The following is a 19,035-nucleotide window of genomic DNA, read 5'->3' as shown; positions in this document are numbered from 1 at the left end:
CCAAATAAAGTATATAATTAAGTTAATATTGTACCAATGTTAATCTCTTAGTTTTGATAACCGTAGCATGGTTATGCAAGATGTTTACATTAGGGCAAGCTGGGTAAAGGGTAGGCAGGAATTCTAGGTCCTACTTTTTTTTTTTAAAGATTTATTTATTTGAGAGAGACAGACCAAGCAGAGGGAGAGGGAGACAAGCAGACTCCCTGCTGAGTGGGGAGCCCAAAATGGGGCTGGATCCCAGGACCCTGAGATCATGACCTGTGCCGAAATCTAGAGTAGGATGCTTAACCAACTGAGTACCCAGGCACCCTTTTCTGTCTTATTTTTGCAACTCTTCTGTTAGTCTAAAATTACTTTAAAATAAAAAGGTGAAAAAAAAAATTCTCCTAGCTTCTGGGTTGAGAATAGACCATAGGAAGGCACAGATAGAAATAGGGAGAATGAGCTGGAGGATGCTAGGGTAATCCAGTTAACAAATTATAGTTTTGGGATGCCTGGGTGGCTCAGTCAGTTAAGCGTCTGCCTTCAGCTCAGGTCCTGATCCCAGGGTCCTGGGATCAAGTCCCGCATCCGTCTCCTTGCTCAGCGGGGAGCCTGCTTCTCCCTCTGCCTGCCGCTCCCCCTGCTTGTGCTCGCTCGCTCTCTCTCTGGCAAATAAATAAATAAAATCTTAAAACAAACAAATTAGTTTCATAGACAAGGATGGTACAAATTGAGGTGATGAAAAGTATTTGCATTATAGATCTATTTTGAATATTATTTCCTGAAAGCCTTAAAGAGTGTAGAAACAGAGCAGTCTTGGATATTAATTATCCAATAGAATAAAGTAACAAAAGGAATAAAATAAAAACAACATCTTAAATTCCCAAATCCTTAAAGAACCATTCCCCACTAGAAAATGAGTAGAAAGGACACTCCAAGAAAAATCAATGCTATTTATTACTAATTTTGGTACCAAACATCTAACCCCTACCCAGTCTCTTAACCCAGAGTAATTAGGTGTGCCATGTGTAAATCACAAGGTCCATTGGCCCCTCTAGCTTAGATTTCTCTGATGGTGAGAAGAGAAAGAGAAAGAGGGGAAAAAAGGTTAAGACTAGCTGTCTGAATGCATTACACTCCTGCCACTTTGTACCAAAACGTACAAACCCTAGAGGCCCAACTATATCCCTAAAAATTCCTTGATGTTAAAACATTTCTTTTAGAGAGGAATAAAGAAAAAGGCATGTCTTGCCCTCTTCTAGAGCCTAAGGTGTAGAGTTAGCTTCAGTGATAATAGGGTTTAAGGATGTGATCATAGAACTATGCAGCTGAAGGGGTAGTGGTAGTCTTTTGGATTTACCTTCTGTAAAATCTTCAATGGCTCCCTACAAATGACAGATTATAGTCAAATTCTCAGGAAGTGCATACCTAAGGCCTACCATAAAAGTGTTTTCAAAAACAATGAGTTGGGGATTTGCATAACGAAATAAGCTAAGATAAGGCTGAATAGCTAGGTACGACGGGACCCTTAGATTCCTGTCCTAAATTTGGCTTCAGCTTTCAACTTAATTTCAGATCACAGTTCTTAATGTTATTTCCCACTTCTGAAATGATAGGATTATTATATGATATTAATATAATAATAATTTTGACTTTAAACTTGGCTAGTGTAATTTAGTGTTATGTATATATCCTGTTTGCTCTGACAGACTGATTAAATGCAATGGGGTGTAGTGAAAGAGCTTTTAAGCTAGAAAGACCTAGAATCTTGGCAAGTCTGTTAATGACATCCATTTTCTTGTCAAGAAAATAATACTCATTTCTGAGGGCCATTGTAAAGATTAAACGTAATAATGTACATAAAGTTCCACAACTCATACGAAATAATTGACACAACATATCCTCTATTCCACTAAAGACTATAAAGTACACCCATACAAGAAATACCTTATATTTCTCTATATGAAGAATGTTTGTAGTATTGAATTTTTACTAATTAAACTCATAAGATCACAGAGATAGAAAGGACATTTAAATCCTTTCAGCGTATACCCCCAAGATTTAACCATAAAAGATTTAATGGCTTGTAAGCAAATGCCTTTCATATTAGATAACCTAAAAAGCCTATCCTGAAATTGACCATAAGATGATCATTGAAATCCTGTATGAAATGTTATTTGGTACTCTTTCATACTTCATATGATGTTAGAATATCACAGGCATTTAATGAGATACAGGTTGCCCCAAAAGATAATGTCAGGAAAACACGACTTATTAAAATTTAACATGACTTAATGTTCACGTTTTTTTAAGAAATGGGATGGCAAACTGCCATTTTTAAAAATCCATGCAGATTTCAGCAACTAGCAACAATAATAGAAAGTACTGCAGTAAAATGAAACTGGCATAGTTCCTTAGGAAAAATGACTTGAGATAAAAAGGCTGAATATGATTGACCAAATGACAATAAAGAAGGCCTTTAGAAATATGATGTCAAGCTAGTGAGAATCTACTAAGGAATCTTCCATCCTCCTGTAAGGTTACGACTGACTGTAGCAGCTGGTTTCTATGCACCCTTCACCCCTCAACATAAATCCCTTTATCTTAATTCTGTTACTGTAACAGATTTTTATTTTTTTATTTTTTATTTTTTTAAAGATTTTATTTATTTATTTGACAGAGAGATAGAGCACAAGTAGGAAGAGGTGCAGAGGGAGAGGGAGAAGCAGGCTCTCTGCTGAGCAGGGAGCCAGACGTGGGGCTCGATCCCAGGACCCCAGGATCATGACCTGAGCCGAAGGCAGCCACTTAACTGACTGAGCCACCCAGCCGCCCCTATAACAGATTTTTAAAATGTAAGCTAGGGGCACCTGGGTGGCTCAGTGGGTTGAGTTTCTGACTTTGGCTCAGGTCATGATCTCAGGGTCCTGGAATCGAGCCCCGCATCAGGCTCCCCGCAGAGAGGGCAGTCTGCTTCTCCTTCTCCCTCTGCCCCTTCCCCCTGCTCGTGCTCTGTCGGTCTCTGTCTCAAATAAATAAAATCATTTTTTAAAAAATGAAAGCTATATTACTTTATTATAAACAAAAAACTGTTTGAATGTAATCATTAATTAACACAACTAAGGATACAGTTTAAATGTCATAAATATACTATTAAAATGTTAACTTATATTCACCAATAAACAAAACAATAAAAAAAGCAATTTAGGGGGTGCCTGGGTGGTTCAATTGGTTAAGTGTCCAACTCTTGATCTTAGCTCTGGCCTTGATCTTGGGGTTGTGAGTTTAAGCTCCCTGTTGGGCTCCACATGTGGAGCCTACTAAAAAAGAAAAAGAGAAAGAAAAAAGAAAGAGAGAGGAAGAAAGAAAGAGAAGAAGAGAGAGAGAGAGAGAGAGAAGAAAGAAAGAAAGAAAGAAAGAAAGAAAGAAAGAAAGAAAGAAAGAAAGAAAGAAAGAAAGAAAGAAAGAAAGAAAGAAAGAAAGAAAGAAAGAAAAAGAAAAAGAAAGAAAGAAAGAAAAGCAATTTAGGATTGCTATCACAAGAAAACTGAAATGATTTACAAGTACTGATTTTTAATGAATGCATGGAATCCTAGGCATTGAAAGGACAGCCAATAGTTTGCCTGTCTTCCTCATTAGGTTATGGGGAACCTCAGTCTAAGTCGAATGCTTCAGTAAGATTGAAATTTATATTACTGAATGCACAATCAGTTCACAGTACCTCTAAGCAATGTACGGAGTGGTGCAGGTGTCAGCAAATGTTTCCTTTTTTAGTTTCTTAATTTTTTATTTTGAGGTAACTGTAGATTCACATACAGTAATAAGTAATTTTAAAAGACACTTAACACAGTGCCTGGCACTAGGAAACCCACCCAAAAAATGTTAGCTTTTAGATAATTAGAGAAAAGGAAGAAAGCATCCATAATGGGCCTTTGAGGAAGAGCTTCTCTACAGAATGCTTGAGGTGTACACACATAATACCTTAAATAATCTTCCAATGACCCCAGCAACGAGGGAAGCAAAGGAAAGGAGGGTGAACCAGGATGGTACCAATTCTGGCCTTGCTATTAACTTGCTATGTGGCCCTGGCTACCAGTCAGTCTCATTTTCTCACTAGCCAAATGGACCTTAGGGCCCTGTGTTCTGGCCTCAGCTGTCCCCTCTCTTCCCTTATCTCCTGCTTCTTTTCCCCTTAGGGTGCTGCTCTAGTTGCACACTGTCTGCATTCTAGTTTTTCTACAAACATGCTCTGGCCTTGGGGCCTTTTCACCTGTTCTTCTCTCAGTTGGAAATGATCTTCCTCAGAGAGCCCTTCCTTGGCCACTTTTTAATACTTTATCCCTGCTTATCTTTTCTTCATAAAACGTATGTATTGATATAATAACTAATGATTTACTCATTTCCTCTCTTCTCCACTAAAACAAGTTCCATGAAGGCAGTCTTTATTTGCTTCACTATCATATCCAGTCCCAAGAGTAGTTTCAGGCATTTGCTGAATGGATAACTGAGTGTATGTATGTAGGGTTCCTAAGCTACCTTTTCAAATCTGGTATGCTATGATTAAATTATGGGCTTGTGGAATTGGTGAACATCTCAGAAGTTCAAGTCTGAGCCTGAGGTCCAAACAGTTCTTTTGGCTCCTTTTCTTTTCTTTCTTTTTTTTTTAAAAAAAAACGTAATCTCTATGCCCAACGTGGGGCTCGAGCTTATGACCTGTAGATCAAGACTCATGTATCAAAAGTCATATGCTCTGCCAGGTGCCCCTTTTGGCTCCAATTTTTGATAACTGCCTTGCCTTAATGGACCTTTAAAAATCATCTCCAAATGTAACACACACATCCTAACCATAGCCACACACATGCACAAATAGACAAATATCACTTAATTCAAGAATCATTGTATGCTATGTGTGAAACACAATACACACACAATATTTCCTTAGCCTGGAATATTAGTCCTTATATAGTTTAATCCCAACTTACATTGATAACTTCAATTCTGACCATACTCCTTTCCAAAAAATCCCCTACTCCGGCTATAGTGGACTATTTATCCTTCTCTGAGACATTAGGTAAGCCTCTGTGCCTTTGCCCTCACTGGTCTGTTTGCGTGGAAGGTACAGATTCCCCTTCATAACTGCCAAATACCTTATCTTTCACAGTTGTCAAATGTATCATCTTTGAGGTCCAACTCAAATATCACCTCTTCTGTGACGCCTTCCTTGATTTCTCAGAAGTAACTGTCTAATCCACAGGCTTCCACCATAGTGATCATCACAGTAGTCTACTTACTTTACCTGTTTTTCCTCTTCAGTCACTTATGGGCTTCAGAGGCCTCAACCATATCTGCTCTCTCCTTATTGCTAAGGACCTATACCTGTGCCCAGCACAAATATTTATCAAATTGGATGTTAACACGGCACCACAACTAAGAACGCTCTCTAACCTTTGCTGGCAGACTTGATCAGGTAGTTCCTCCTTCCTCCTGTTCAAAAGTTGGTTTCCTTAATATTTCTACCCACAGCGAACTTTTTCGGTAAAGGGCCAGACAGTAGATATTTTAAGCTTTGTAAATCATATGATCTTGGTCACAACTAGTCAACTCTGCTGCTGTAGCCTGAAAGCCCTAGGCAGTATGTCATAGAATGGTTCCAAAAAAACTTCATTTATAAAAACAGGCAAGTAGGTTTGGCCTATGGGTTGTAGTTTGTCAACGCCTGATTTGATGGAAGGAGTACAGCACAGAACAATTTGGGTTGGAATCCCATATTTACTATTTCCTAGTTCTAGCACAAATCCTTTAACCTCTTAGGCATAAGGTCACCTGCCTTGCAGCATTGTGATGATTATCTAGGTAAAGTATGTAATACAGTGCCTGTCACATGGTAGGTACTCAACACATTTTTTAAAAAGATTTAATTTAGAAAGAGAGTGGGAGGAAGGGGGAGAGGGAGAGAGAATCTCAAGCAGACTCCCTGCTGAGTGCAGAGCCCAACTCGGGGCTCAATACCACCACCCTTGGTACTCAATAAATTTTATCTCCCTTCCTCTATCAGGATCTGTAAGCCACTGATAAAGATTCAGTTGTTGCCTTTAAAGAACTCAATACTCATTCTTTTTAATAGTGAAACTTAAGAAAAATGTCACCAACTCTATGTTCTATATCAGGAATAATATATAACTGGCAGTCTAGACTTTATCAGTTTTTAAACTTGCCAACAGACACCTGATAAATTTAAACTTGCCAACAGACACCTATGTTTTTTCAATTATCTTCTGAACCAAGGTTAATTCCATTTTCATATTTGTAGGTCAGTGCCAATATTAATAAAGGTTTCTTCTATGTAACTGCACTTACAACACTAAGTGAAAGGGTTACAGAATTGAGTACAAAGCCAGGAAAGAGAATCTCACATTGGAAATTACTGCAAACATGCACACACACATACCCCTATCTTTGGCAGGAAGTAAGCAGTCTTAGTCTTAAAATGTTGTTAAAAATGAAGTCTGGTTTAAGAGCTTTGGGTTTAGCTTGCCTAACTGCATATTAAGTCAAAGTCAAATGTGGCTTTACCCTCGGTGGCTTCCCAGAAGTTCATGAATACCTCCAGTTTACAGGAAAACTTATGAGTATTAGACAGTAGTGTTATGAAAATGATCTGAGCTGAGAAAAATCCTTTAACAAAGAAAGCAACTTCTCATTAATAGGCATTCCTGAATTAAAAATTCACTTTGGTGTTAACTACAGTATCTTCATACAGCAGCATTCAAAATACAATGGCTCTACAAACGCAAAAGTATTATCATGACAGTACTAAAAAACTCAATGTGGCAGTTTGGCTACCTGAGGTTTCTCAGCAACCAAGGAAAAGGAGATAATCCAACATATTCTGGCTGCTCTTAGATATCTTTTATGTCCATATAGCTTTCACTGTGGAAAAGGATGCTGCAGTCAGAAAAGGCAGAAATGAACATTGCTGCCAAGGGCAGCACCTGACTGCCTCTCTTTGCCAAACTAGCAAATGAATACTGAAAACAGCATGAGGTCCACAAGCAGAAAATTGTCCAAACTTAGGATATAACCAGTCTATAAAACATTAGTCTTACTTCTCTATTCCTATTAAAACATAATTATCTGTAATGATCACAGAACTCAGAACTCTCCACACAAGTAAATTTTTCAGATAGCTGAAATTTTTCTTAGGCAATATTCAGCTTTCATATACTTGACTTTCCAACTACTTAAAATGTTAATGTGTTATATTCTAACTTCCCCTTCACCACTACTTTTCATACTTTGAATTCAGAATTTCACATAGTGCTGAAAAATTAACATTTCAGTCTCTAATGCTATAGTGCTGTCAGCAAATAGCTTAATTTCTCCAACTTTGGCATCTCTGATTATTCAGCAGTGTGAGAGATAAAGGTTGCCTAAGAAATGTGAAAATTATAGATCCATCCCCACGAAAGTTGGCTCACTGATCTTCTGGGTGCTTTTGGCTATATTGGCTAAAAAAAGGGTGGGGACTGGGGGTGGGCATGGAAAGGGAAGAAGAGTACATCCCAGGTAATACCTTTTTTAAAAAAATTAATTAAAAAATTTTAATTGAGGTATAGTTGACACACAATGTTATTTTAATTTCAGATATGTGACAGTGATTTGACAATTCTATACATTAAGCTTGCTCATTGTTAAGTGTAGTTACCTCTGTCACCATACAGGTTATTACCATATTAGTGACTATAATTCCCTGTTGTGCTTTTTATTCCTATGACTTATTTGTTTTATAACTACAAGTTTGTACCTCTTAATACTCCACTTTTAATACTCCGCCTATCCTTCCCACCCTCTTTCCTGTGGCAACCACCACTTTATTCTCTGTATTTAAGATCTGTTTCTGTTTTTTGGTTTTTAGATTCCACATTACAAGTGAATTCATATTGTATTATCTTTCACTTAGCATAATACCCTCTAGGTCCATCCATGTTGTTGCAAATGGCAAGATTTAATTCTTTTTTATGGCTGAGTAATATTTGTGTGTGTGTGTGTGTGAGAGAGAGAGAGAGAGAGAGAGAGAGATCACATCCTCTTTATCCATTTGTTTATCAATGGACACTTATGCTGTCTCTATATCTATTGCCTATTGTAAATAATGCTGCAATAAACATAGGGGTGCATGTATCTTTTTGAATTAGTGTTTTTGTTTTCTTTGGGTAAATACCCAGTAGTGCAATTACTGGATCATATGGTATCTCTATTTTTAATTTTTTGAGGAACCTACACACTGTTTTCCACAGTGGTTGCATTAATTTACATTCCCACCAGTGTATGAGGGTTCCTTTTTATCCACATCTTTGACAACACTAGTTATTTTTCTTTTTTTTTTTTTTTTTTGAGATATCTTTTTTGTTCTTTCCTGCAGGTTGGAGGATAAAGGGCCCAAAAATATTCCCAAAGGTGAGCTATGGATAGCCTAAAAATGTTAAAATTTGTAGCATTGTCTCCTACAAATGAGAGGAAAAAAGATTACATCAGCTCCCAGGACTGGAGCAAAGCTTTAGATAAACCTAGAGCGGAAAAATGGGGTAGGGGTAGTGGGCCGCTTTCCAAGAGTTTCTTTAACTTAGGGGCTGCTGCAGCAACCAAATCCTCTGGCATTCCCAGATATACCCCTAGCCCAACACACACACACACACACACCCCCATAATGTTAACTATGTAAATGCTAAATTTCCTTCTAGGAATATTAAATAAATTAACAATGAGACAAAAGGTAAATTTTTACAAAATACCTTTGTATTTTGTGGGTATTATATCTGGATGTATGATAACACTGATGTATATGTTATATGCTTGTAATTTCACATACTCTAGAGAGATCCTCCCAATTGGGAAAAGCTGCAAAAAAAAAAAAAAATGGTAATGGAACAAAATTTCCTTGCTTTTTTGCTGCTGCTGAGCAGATCAAATTTAAACTCTTTGAATATTAGGAACAGACTAAATCTCCATAACTAATGATTTTGCCTATTGGAAGCTCTGCAGAAAGGAAGACAACATAAAAGGAGAAGAAATCTCTAGATGTAGGTACAATTTTGGAGTTTTAAAAGGCAGTTTTTACTTGCTAATGAGCTCTTATGATATGAAATTTCTGATCATTAGAGGCTGATGATTTTTCAGACTGATGTACGTATTTTTGAGTGGGTCAATTTGGACTCTAAGATTGATAAGATAAAAAGGCTAATAAGAAAGCCTTGCTTGGGACACCTGGGTGGCTCAGTCGTTAAGCGTCTGCCTTCGGCTCAGGTCATGATCCCAGAGTCCTGGGGATCAAGTCCGGTATCGGGCTCCCTGCTCAGCGGGGAGCCTGCTTCTCCCTCTCCCTCTGCCTGCCGCCCCCTCTGCTTGTGCTCTCTGTCAAATAAATAAAATCTTTAAAAAAAAAAAAAAAGCCTTGCTTGTTGCTTGGATTTGGAACATAGCTGTTGGACCTTGTAGAGTCTTTCCTTTGCAAAAGACTAGCTACTAGCTTTTTTGGAATTCTAAATTTACAGGCCCTAGTTGCCTGAGCCTGACCCTAGTAAAACCTGAAGCTGTCTGATATGGGCTGTTTTAGCCTCAGCACCACCAAACTGAAAGCAAGCAGAGGCTCAATGAACAGAACTCAGACTCTGGGAGTGCTGTAGATTTAGGACACCCCACTGTGGGGCCCTAAGCTATGAAAACATCAATGGATGCCAGCTGGATTGTCTGGGTCACATCCACATGCCCACAATAAACGTCTTATTCTCTGATGGGACCCATCTAAAATTAGGCTACTAATCGGCTCTATATTCCTGATGCAGAGAGGCTAATTGCATTCCTAACTTGTGATTCCTGCCAAAAGCTGCAAGCTGGAGGAGGGCACATCACAAGGAGTGTGACCCCACCACTCAGTACTGACAGAATGGATTCTGGACTTCCTCTGGGGGATGGCCCACTGCTGACTCGTGTTCAGGCTTCCAAATTAGTTATAATTTACGAGGATGGACTAAGAGTCTGACTCTAATTCCATCACCTTTCTCCTGGTAGACACACCCCAGTGAGGCACTCTGATTATTAAACACAGCTGTCCAGAAAAAGGGACTGATCTTTTCTAGGCTGCTAACTAGTTAATTAGCCAGGACAAAAGAGAGGGAAAGCTATATTACCCCATTTTGAAAAATTCTGAAAAGTCAGGATTTAAATCCTGAACAATTCCTGAACATAATAGTGTGTCTTTCTGGTCAAATTATATAAAAATGCTTTTCTATAAAAATGTTTTTGTCCTTGTAGCCAATCCTTGTGGATAAAAGACTGGGTGAGAATAGGAAATGACTGAAAAAAAATGTAAATTTAAGACTGTTAAATGAGACACGCTGATTTTGTAACGAAAGAGACAAAACAAAAATCTGGCACCTAGGGAGGTTTGGGAAAGAGTATCACGATCTTTGTCTCTCGGAACGATACTTGGAGGTGTCCTCCTTTCTGGAGGAGCTGTGAGCATTCTCCATTCAAACTGACGGCTGAGCTATGATCACCCCCGACAACGCGGACAAGAAGGCAAAGGGTACCCTACTTCTCGTGCTTTCCACGGACAACACCTCTAGATGCGGTCCGTACTTACCAGGCAGGTAAACTGACGTCATGGTCAAGCAAATCTGTTTGGAACTGTCTGCCTTCAGGCAGTCCTGAGACCAAATAATGGACTGAATTAACTGGACTGGACAGGGAACCCTAGGGTGAAAGACCAGAGAGTAGGCGGTTACATTAGGGGCCCTGTACTGCCTAAAAATGTCCTGTTGGGACTATCCTAACAACCGTGAGTTCTTTGTTTCTAGGGGTATTACATATGGCCTCTAGAACTGCACTTCTTTGTGTGTATGCTGACTATTGAGGACATTGCTTCAGACCTAAAAGGCATTTAGGTCACTTCAACTTATCAGATTTGTGCTGTCTTAATTGATGCCTTGGGCTAGATAAAAAAGAAACTTAAATACAAAAACTTAAGGAGAAGCCACCTAGCTTTCAAGATAGACTTTTCTGGTTAAATTTACCAATTAGAGGTTCAGCCTAAATTCTGAACATCTTAAAAGCATAGGTATAAAGATGCCTTGGGGGGGCGCCTGCGTGGCTCAGGCGTTAAGCTTCTGCCTTTGGCTCAGGTCATGATCCCAGGGTCCTGCGATCGAGTCCTGCATCGGGCTCCCTGCTCCTTGGGAGCCTGCTTCTCCCTCTGCCTCTCTCTGTCTCTCATGAATAAAGAAAATAAAATCTTTAAAAAAAAAAAGATGCCTTGGCCAAGTGCCAAAGGGATGGACTATGTAGAAAAAGTTAACATAACAGGCTTGAGACCGCTATCTTAGAAAGGCCTGCTTGCAAAGAAGAGCCCTTGACAGGTGTCTTGAAACTTAGATTTAATGAGCTTTCACACCATCCCTTAACTGATAGGAGTGGTTCAGTGTACCTAAATTGTTTCTAAAAACACTATAGTATATGCTTAACACTTCCTTTTCCTCTGGGAGTCTGGAATTTTGGTATATGCTAGGCAGAAGGTACCAATGTGACCAGCCTTCAGTAAAAGCTTGGGCACTGAGTCTCTAGTGAACTCTCTTAGTAGACAACATTTCACACATGTCACAATTTGATCCTGGAGAAATTAGGTGCATCCTGTTTGACTCCATAAAGACAGGACTCTTGGAAGCTTGCCCCATGCATCTTTCCCTTTGCTGATTTTCCTTTGAATCTTTTTGCTATAATAAGTCTTAGCTGTGAGTACAACTTAGTCTTGTGAGTCCCCCTAGCATATCACCAAACCTATATGCTGTCTTAGAGACCGGACACACTTATATTAAAAAAGCTTTTAAAATATTTCAACATTTGAAAATCAACTAATGTAATCCATCACAGAAACTAAAAAAAAAAAAAAAATCACAGATCATATCAATAGATGCAGAAAAAGCATGTGACAAAACCCAACACTCGTTCATGATAAAAATTCTATTTAATAAACTAGGAATAGAGGGGAACTATCTCAGCTTGATAAAGAACATCTACAACTAATATCATACCTAATGGTGTGATACTTGAAACTTTCCCACTAAGAACAGGTCCTTTTCAGTATCAAACTGGAGGTTCTAGCTAATGCAAATAAGACAAGATAAGGAAATCAACAGTATATAGATTGTGAAGAAAGAAAGAAAATTATCTTCGTTTACAGATGACAAGATCATTTATGCAGAAAATCAAAAAAATGGACAAAAAACTACTGGAACCAATAAACAATTATAGCAACGTTGCAGAATACAAAGTTAATATAAAAAAGTCAACTGCTGGGGTGCTGGGGGGCTCAGTAGATTGAGCATCCGACTCTTGATTTCAGCTGAGATCATGATCTCAGGGTCATGAGACTGAGCCCTGTATTGAGCTCCATGCTTAGCATGGAACCTGTTTTAAGATTCTCTCTCTCCCTCTCCCATGTGCGTGTATGCAATCTCTCTCTCTCAAAAAAAAAAAAAAGGTCCATTAGTTTCCTATATACCAGCAATGAACAAGTAAAATTTAAAATAAAAAATACTATTTATAGAATCATTCAAAAATATGAAATATTTAGGTATAAATCTAACAAAATATAGACAAGATCCACATGAGGAAAACTACAAAACTCTGATGAATGAAATAAAAAAAAAAATGAAAAACGATGAGACATTTCATATTCATGGATAGGAAGACTCAGTATTGTCAAGATGTCGGTTCTTCCCAACTTTACCTATAAGATTCAATTCAGTCCCAATCAAAATTCCAGCAAGTTACTCTGTGGATGTTGACAAAATGATTCTAAAGTTTCTATGGAGAGGCAAAAGACCAGAGTAGGCAACACAATACTGAAGGAGAGGAAAAGTTGGAGGACTGGTGCTACCCAACTTCAAGATTTACTATGAAGCTACAGTAATCAAAACAGTGTGGTACTGGGGTGCCTGGGTGGCTCAGTCGTTAAGCATCTGCCTTCAGCTCAGGTCATGGTCCCAGGATCCTGGGATCAAGCCCCACATTGGGCTCCCTGCTCAGCTAGAAGCCTGCTTCTCCCTCTCCCTCTGCCCCTGCCCCTCGCCCCCCCGCTGCTTGTGATCTCTCTGTCAAATAAATAAATAAAATCTTAAAAAAATAAAAAACAAAACAAAACTGTGGTATTGGTGAAAGAAGAGACAAATAGATCAGCAGAACAGAACTCCAAACAGACCCACGTAAGTATAGTCAAATGATCTTTGACAAACAAAGACAATACAATGGAGCAAAGACAGTCTCTTCAACAAACAGTGCTGCAACACAACTGGACATCCATATGCAAAAAAATGAATCTAGACAAAGACCTTACACACTTCACAAAAATTAACTCAAAATGGATCATTGACTTTACATGTAAAACTCAAAATTATAAAACTCCCAGAAGTTAACACAGGAGAAAACCTAGATGAACTCAGGTATAGCAATTTTTTATTTTATATATATATATATATTTTTTTTAAAGATTTTATTTATTTATTTGACAGAGACATAGTGAGAGAGGGAACACAAGCAGGGGACTGGCAGAGGGAGAAGCAGGCTTCCTGCTGAGCAGGGAGCCCGACGTGGGGCTCGATCCCAGGACCCTGGGATCATGACCTGAGCTGAAGGCAGATGCTTAATGACTGAGCCACCCAGGCGCCACTTATATTCATTTTTTAAAAAGATTTTATTTATTTATATGGGGGGGGAGGGGGGGAGAGAGAGAGAGAGAGAGAGAGAGAGAGAGAGAGAGAGAGAGAGAGCATGAGCAGGGGGAGGGGCAGAAGGAGAGGGAAAGGGAAAGGGAGAAGCAGACACCCCACTGAGCGCAGAGTTGGATGCTGGGCTAGATCCCAGGATGCTGAGATAATGATCTGAGCCAAAGTAAGACGCTTAACTGAGTGAGGTACCCAAGTGCCCCACAATGATGATATTTTAGATATGACTCCAAAGATACAATCTATAAAAGAAATAATGGATAAGCTAGACTTTATTAAAATAAAAACCTTCTTTTCTGTGAAAGACAAAGTCAAGAGAATGAGAAGACAGACTACAGACTAAGAGAAAATATTTGCAAAAGACATATCTAATAAAGGACTGTTGTCCAGAACATACAAAGAACTCTTAAAACTCAACAAAAAAAATTTCTGATTTAAAAAAATAGGCTAAAGATCTTAAGAGCCACCTCACCAAAAAAGATATATAGATGGCAAATAAGTACATTAGAAGATAACCCAAATCATATGTCATGAGAGAAATGCAAATTAAAATAACTCTAATTACCACTATGTATCTATTAGAATGGCCAAAATCTGGAACACTAACAATACCAAATGCTGGCAAGGATATGCAACAACACGAATTTCATTCATTGCTGGTAGGAATGCAAAATAATACAGTCATTCTGCAAGACAGTTTGGTAGCTTCTTACAAAACTAAACATACACTTACGATACGATCAGGTAATCACAATCCTTGGTGTCTACCCCAAGGATCTGAAAACTTATGCCCACACAAAAACCTGTACACAGATATTTATAGCAGCTTTACTCATAATTGCCAAAACCTAGGAGCAAACAAGATGCCCTTCAACAGATGAATGGATAAACTGTGGTATTCCAGTCAATGGAATATTATTCAGCACTAAAAAGAAATGATCTATTAAGCCATGAAAACACATGCAGGAACCTTAAGTGCACATTACTAAGTGAAAGAGCCAATCTGAAAAGGCTACAGACTGTACAATTTCAACTATATAACATTCCGGAAAATGCAAACCTACAAAGATGAGTGGTTGCTAGGGGTTGAGGGCAAGAGAGGGATGAATAGGTGGACCACAGAGGATTTTTAAGGCACTGAAAATACTCTGCATATAATAATGGTGGGTACATATCATTATACATTTATCCAAATCCATAAAATGCACAACACCAAGGGTAAACCCTAAGGTAACTATGGACACTGAGTGATTATTATATTTTAATGTAGATTCATGAACTGTAACAAATACACCACTTTGGTAAGTAATGCTGATAATAGGGAAAGCCTTACAGGTTGGTGGAGGAGGCCAGAAACTATATGCGAAGTCTCTGTATCTTCCTTTCAATTTTGCTGTGAACCGAAAAAGCTCTAAGAAAATTAAATCTTAAAAAAAAATCCACTTGAATCCTAATCTTTATGTTAATCTCTCTGCATGTGTTTCCTTGACCATATAATGGGCATGAGTTGTTTTGAGAAATAAAACTGTAAGTACTTAGCACAGTGTCTAATATAGAAGGTATTTAATAAATACATACTCCCCATGCCTGCTTTTTTTCCCAGAAAACTTTTCTGCTTATTGGTTCCTAACTTTAGGACAGTTGAAAGAGCTCAAAATCTGATCACTAGACAAATGATGAATGACTGTCCAAACCCAAGCTGTGCAACAATTTCCAATTAGTGTCTGATAATTACCTTCTTTCAATTCACTTTAAATAGTCCTAGAAACTAAAGTTACTTAATCTAAACTGAATACACATGTGCATTAAAATAAGGTAAACAAAACAGACACAAAAAAAATATATGCCAGGCATACACCAAAATTTAAAACAGGAGAAATCTGTTTAGGTCTTTTACATCCACTAAGTTAAGGAATCTGAGTAACATCAAATGAGATTTCTATAATATAGAGGGAACTCATAGAACTATCAATCCAATCCCATGTTTGCTACCGGTATGTTTATGTGATATAGTTTCTATACTCAAGAGATATTTTACTTCACTTGAAAATGTTTGATTAAAATTAGTTAATTTTAAAGAAAAGTGCACATACTTACACAAAAAGAACAACCAACATGCTTAATGTATATTGAGTATTGTCAAAAAGGCTGGTCCCCTTTTGTCAAGATAATCTCATTTCAATATAGTGTGTTCTGCCTACTAGAACTTCAAGACTAAAGTAAATTATTTTTATGCAAACTAATGTTCTCTCATGTTTTCCTATTAAGAGATGAACTTCAAGCAGAAGGTCATAATTCTTACAATTTATATGACATTAATTTAAGAAAGTTCTAGGAAAAACAAAAAAGATCAGAAATGATAACACTGAAAAATACTTGAGTATGGTACCTAAAATCTATGACTTTAAACAGTTTATGCTAAATATACATCACTAAGCAACAAAATTATGCTGTCAAAGGATTTTTCTAACTTCTTTTTTTAAAAGATTTTTATTTATTTATCTTTTTATTTGAAAGAGAGTGTGCGAGTGGAGGGGGAGGGGCAGAAGGAGAGAGAGAGAGTCTTAAGCACACTCTTTGCTGCACTTGGAGCCCAATGTGGGGCTGGATCTCATGACCCTGAGATCACAACCTGAGCTGAAACCAAGAGTCAGACGCTTAATGGACCGCACCACCCAGGCACCCCGAATTTTTCTAACTCGCGTGTGTGTGAATGTTAAAAATGGAATCAAATTTCCATTTTGGGAGTTTTAAATTATGGTAAAATTTAATTTTTTTTTTAAAGGAGGCTCCATGCCCAGCATGGAGCCCAACACAGGGCTTGAACTTCTGACCCTGAGATCAAGACTTGAGCTGAAATCAAGAGTCAGATGCTTAACTGACAGCCGCCCAGGTGCCCCAAATTATGGTAAAATTTCAGATAAACATCCAATATCTGTATACTGGAAGGTTATTAGTATTACCTACTACACAGAACAATACTAAGAGAAATAGAACAAAAGAAGGGACACAGCCAATTTCCTTCTAATGTCATAGTCTTTTTATTCACAATAAGGTATTTGAAGATCATCATCAAGGAGAAGGATGAGTGACTGGTTAACCTCTGATGTCACAATCCTACTTTAATAGTCTAGTGCGAAAGAAACACAGGGAGTAGAAATGCCTGGTTCTTTACTTGACAACTGGGACAAATAAAAACATCATTGTGTTTCTATTTCCAAAACATAACAACTCAGTAACAAAAAGCTAAACAATCCAATTAAAAAATATGGGCAGAGAAACTAAATAGACATTTCTCCAAAGAGGACATCAAAATGGTCAACAGACACATGAAAGATGCTCAAACATCACTAATCATCAGGGAAATACAAATCGAAACCACGAGATATCACCCCACACCTTTTAGAATGGCTACCGTCAAGAAGACAAAAGACAACAGGTGCTGGTGAGGATGTGGTGAAAAGGGAACCCTTATACTAGCTGGTGGGAATGTGAACTGGTTCAGCCACTATGGAAAACAATATGGAGAGTCCTCAAAAAATTAAAAATAGATCCATAGAACTATATAATCCAGCAATTCCACTAATGGGTATATACCCAAAAAAAATGGAAAATAGGATTTTTATAAGGTATATGCACTTCCATTTTACCACAGCATTATTCACAATAGCCAAGATATGGAAACAACCCAAATGCCCATCAACGGAAAAATGTATAAAAAAGATGTGTTACATATACATAATGGAATATTACTCAGCCATGAGAAAAGATATCCTCCCATATGCAACACCATGGATGGATCTTGAGCACATTATCCTAAGAGAGAGAAGTCAGACAGAAAAAAACAAGTACTGTATGATATCACTTATACATGGAATCCCAAAAAAAGGACCTATTAAAAAAAGTGTGTAAAATAGTGGCTACAGGGGTGGGGGATAAGAGTTATGGTACTTAAGGGTACAAACCTGTAATGAGGAATCTATAAGCCACAGAGATCTAAGGCACAATATAATGAATACAGACAATAATAATTATACTGTAGTTATATGATAAACATCACTATATTGGCAATCATATTACAATATATAAATGTATCAAAGTAACATGCTGCTGGGGCACCTGGGTGGCTCAGTTGGTTAAGTGTCTGCCGACTCTTGGTTTCAGCTCAGGTCACGATCTCAGAATCGGGGGATTGATCCTGCATCAGGCTCCACATTCAACATGGAGTCTGCTTGTCCCTCTCTCTCTGCTCCTCCCCCTGCTCTCCTCTCTCAAATAAATAACTAAAATCTTAAAAATAAAAAGATGCTGTATACCTTAAACATATACAATGTTAACATGTTAAATTAATTAATTAGTGCCATGAGGAGAGGGAGAAAAAGAAATGTACCAAACAGAGTTGATTTGGTAAATATGATGGTCACATTTTTTCACCTTGACACAATCTTAGTAATTTACTTCCTACAAAATAAAAATCGCAAATATTAAACTTCAAAAGAAAAAACAAAAACAAATTGCAGCAGCAAGCAACTAGAAAAAAAGAATTTTAAATCCTATTTACATTTAATGTATAAAATATATTTAAGAACAAATTTAACACAAGATGTGAAAGACTTCTGTGCTGAAACAAGTATTGGTGGGATTAAAGCCCTAAAAATATGGAGAGAGAAACCATGTTCATAGATTGGAAGACTGGATATAGAAGTGCAAAATCCCAGAATATTCTAAGCAATCTTGAAAAATCAAACAGATCAGAAAATTTATCACCTGATTTCAAGACTTACTTTAGATGGTGTGGTACTGGCATAAGGTTCAACAAATAGATTAACGTAAAAATAAAGTGCTAGGAAATCAACTTATACTTAAATAGCACTACGACTTTCAACAAAGGTGCCAAGGCAATCCAATCAGAGAAAGTTAAGTCCTTTCATCAAATGACACTGGAATGAATGGGTAGCCATAAGGAAAAAACTGAACCTTGACTTTTACCTCAGAACATATGCAAACTTAATTCAAGACTAGATCCCAGACCTCAGCGTAAAAGCTAAACTCACAAGTTTAGTATCTGGAATGTATAAAGCTTTTAAATACTGGTAAGAACAAAAATGCAAAAGGATACACTGATAGTTGTATTATTGTCCCCAACTATTCACAGCCCTCCCTATTGAAAGATTATACTTCCCTGCCCATTTACACCACTTTTGGGCATTTATTTTGCAACGAAATGTATGTAGAAATGAAGCATGACATTTCCGAACCAAAGTTTTAAGAG

The 19,035-nt window shown here is 37.7% G+C and overlaps 1 protein-coding gene across 3 annotated transcripts in view; it reads right to left on the bottom strand.

Annotated features, from left to right (window-relative positions):
- ANKIB1 (ankyrin repeat and IBR domain containing 1) overlaps window positions 1-19,035 on the bottom strand; it is a 144,627-nt gene that overhangs the window by 103,052 nt on the left and 22,540 nt on the right. The window contains exon 2 of one of the 3 annotated variants that reach the window (XM_028117415.2): window positions 10,628-10,737. The exons of the other annotated variants lie outside the window; for them this stretch is intronic. The gene's annotated coding sequence lies outside the window, so the exon portion shown is untranslated. The remainder of the gene's footprint in view (window positions 1-10,627; window positions 10,738-19,035) is intronic. 3 annotated transcript variants of the gene reach the window in all.

This window comes from Eumetopias jubatus, unplaced genomic scaffold (genome assembly GCF_037043125.1).
Source record: "Eumetopias jubatus isolate StellerSeaLion01/CBP00866 unplaced genomic scaffold, mEumJub1_p1.0 scaffold_14, whole genome shotgun sequence".
Lineage (NCBI taxonomy): Eukaryota > Metazoa > Chordata > Mammalia > Carnivora > Otariidae > Eumetopias > Eumetopias jubatus.
This window is presented reverse-complemented; position numbering and strand designations above follow the sequence as displayed.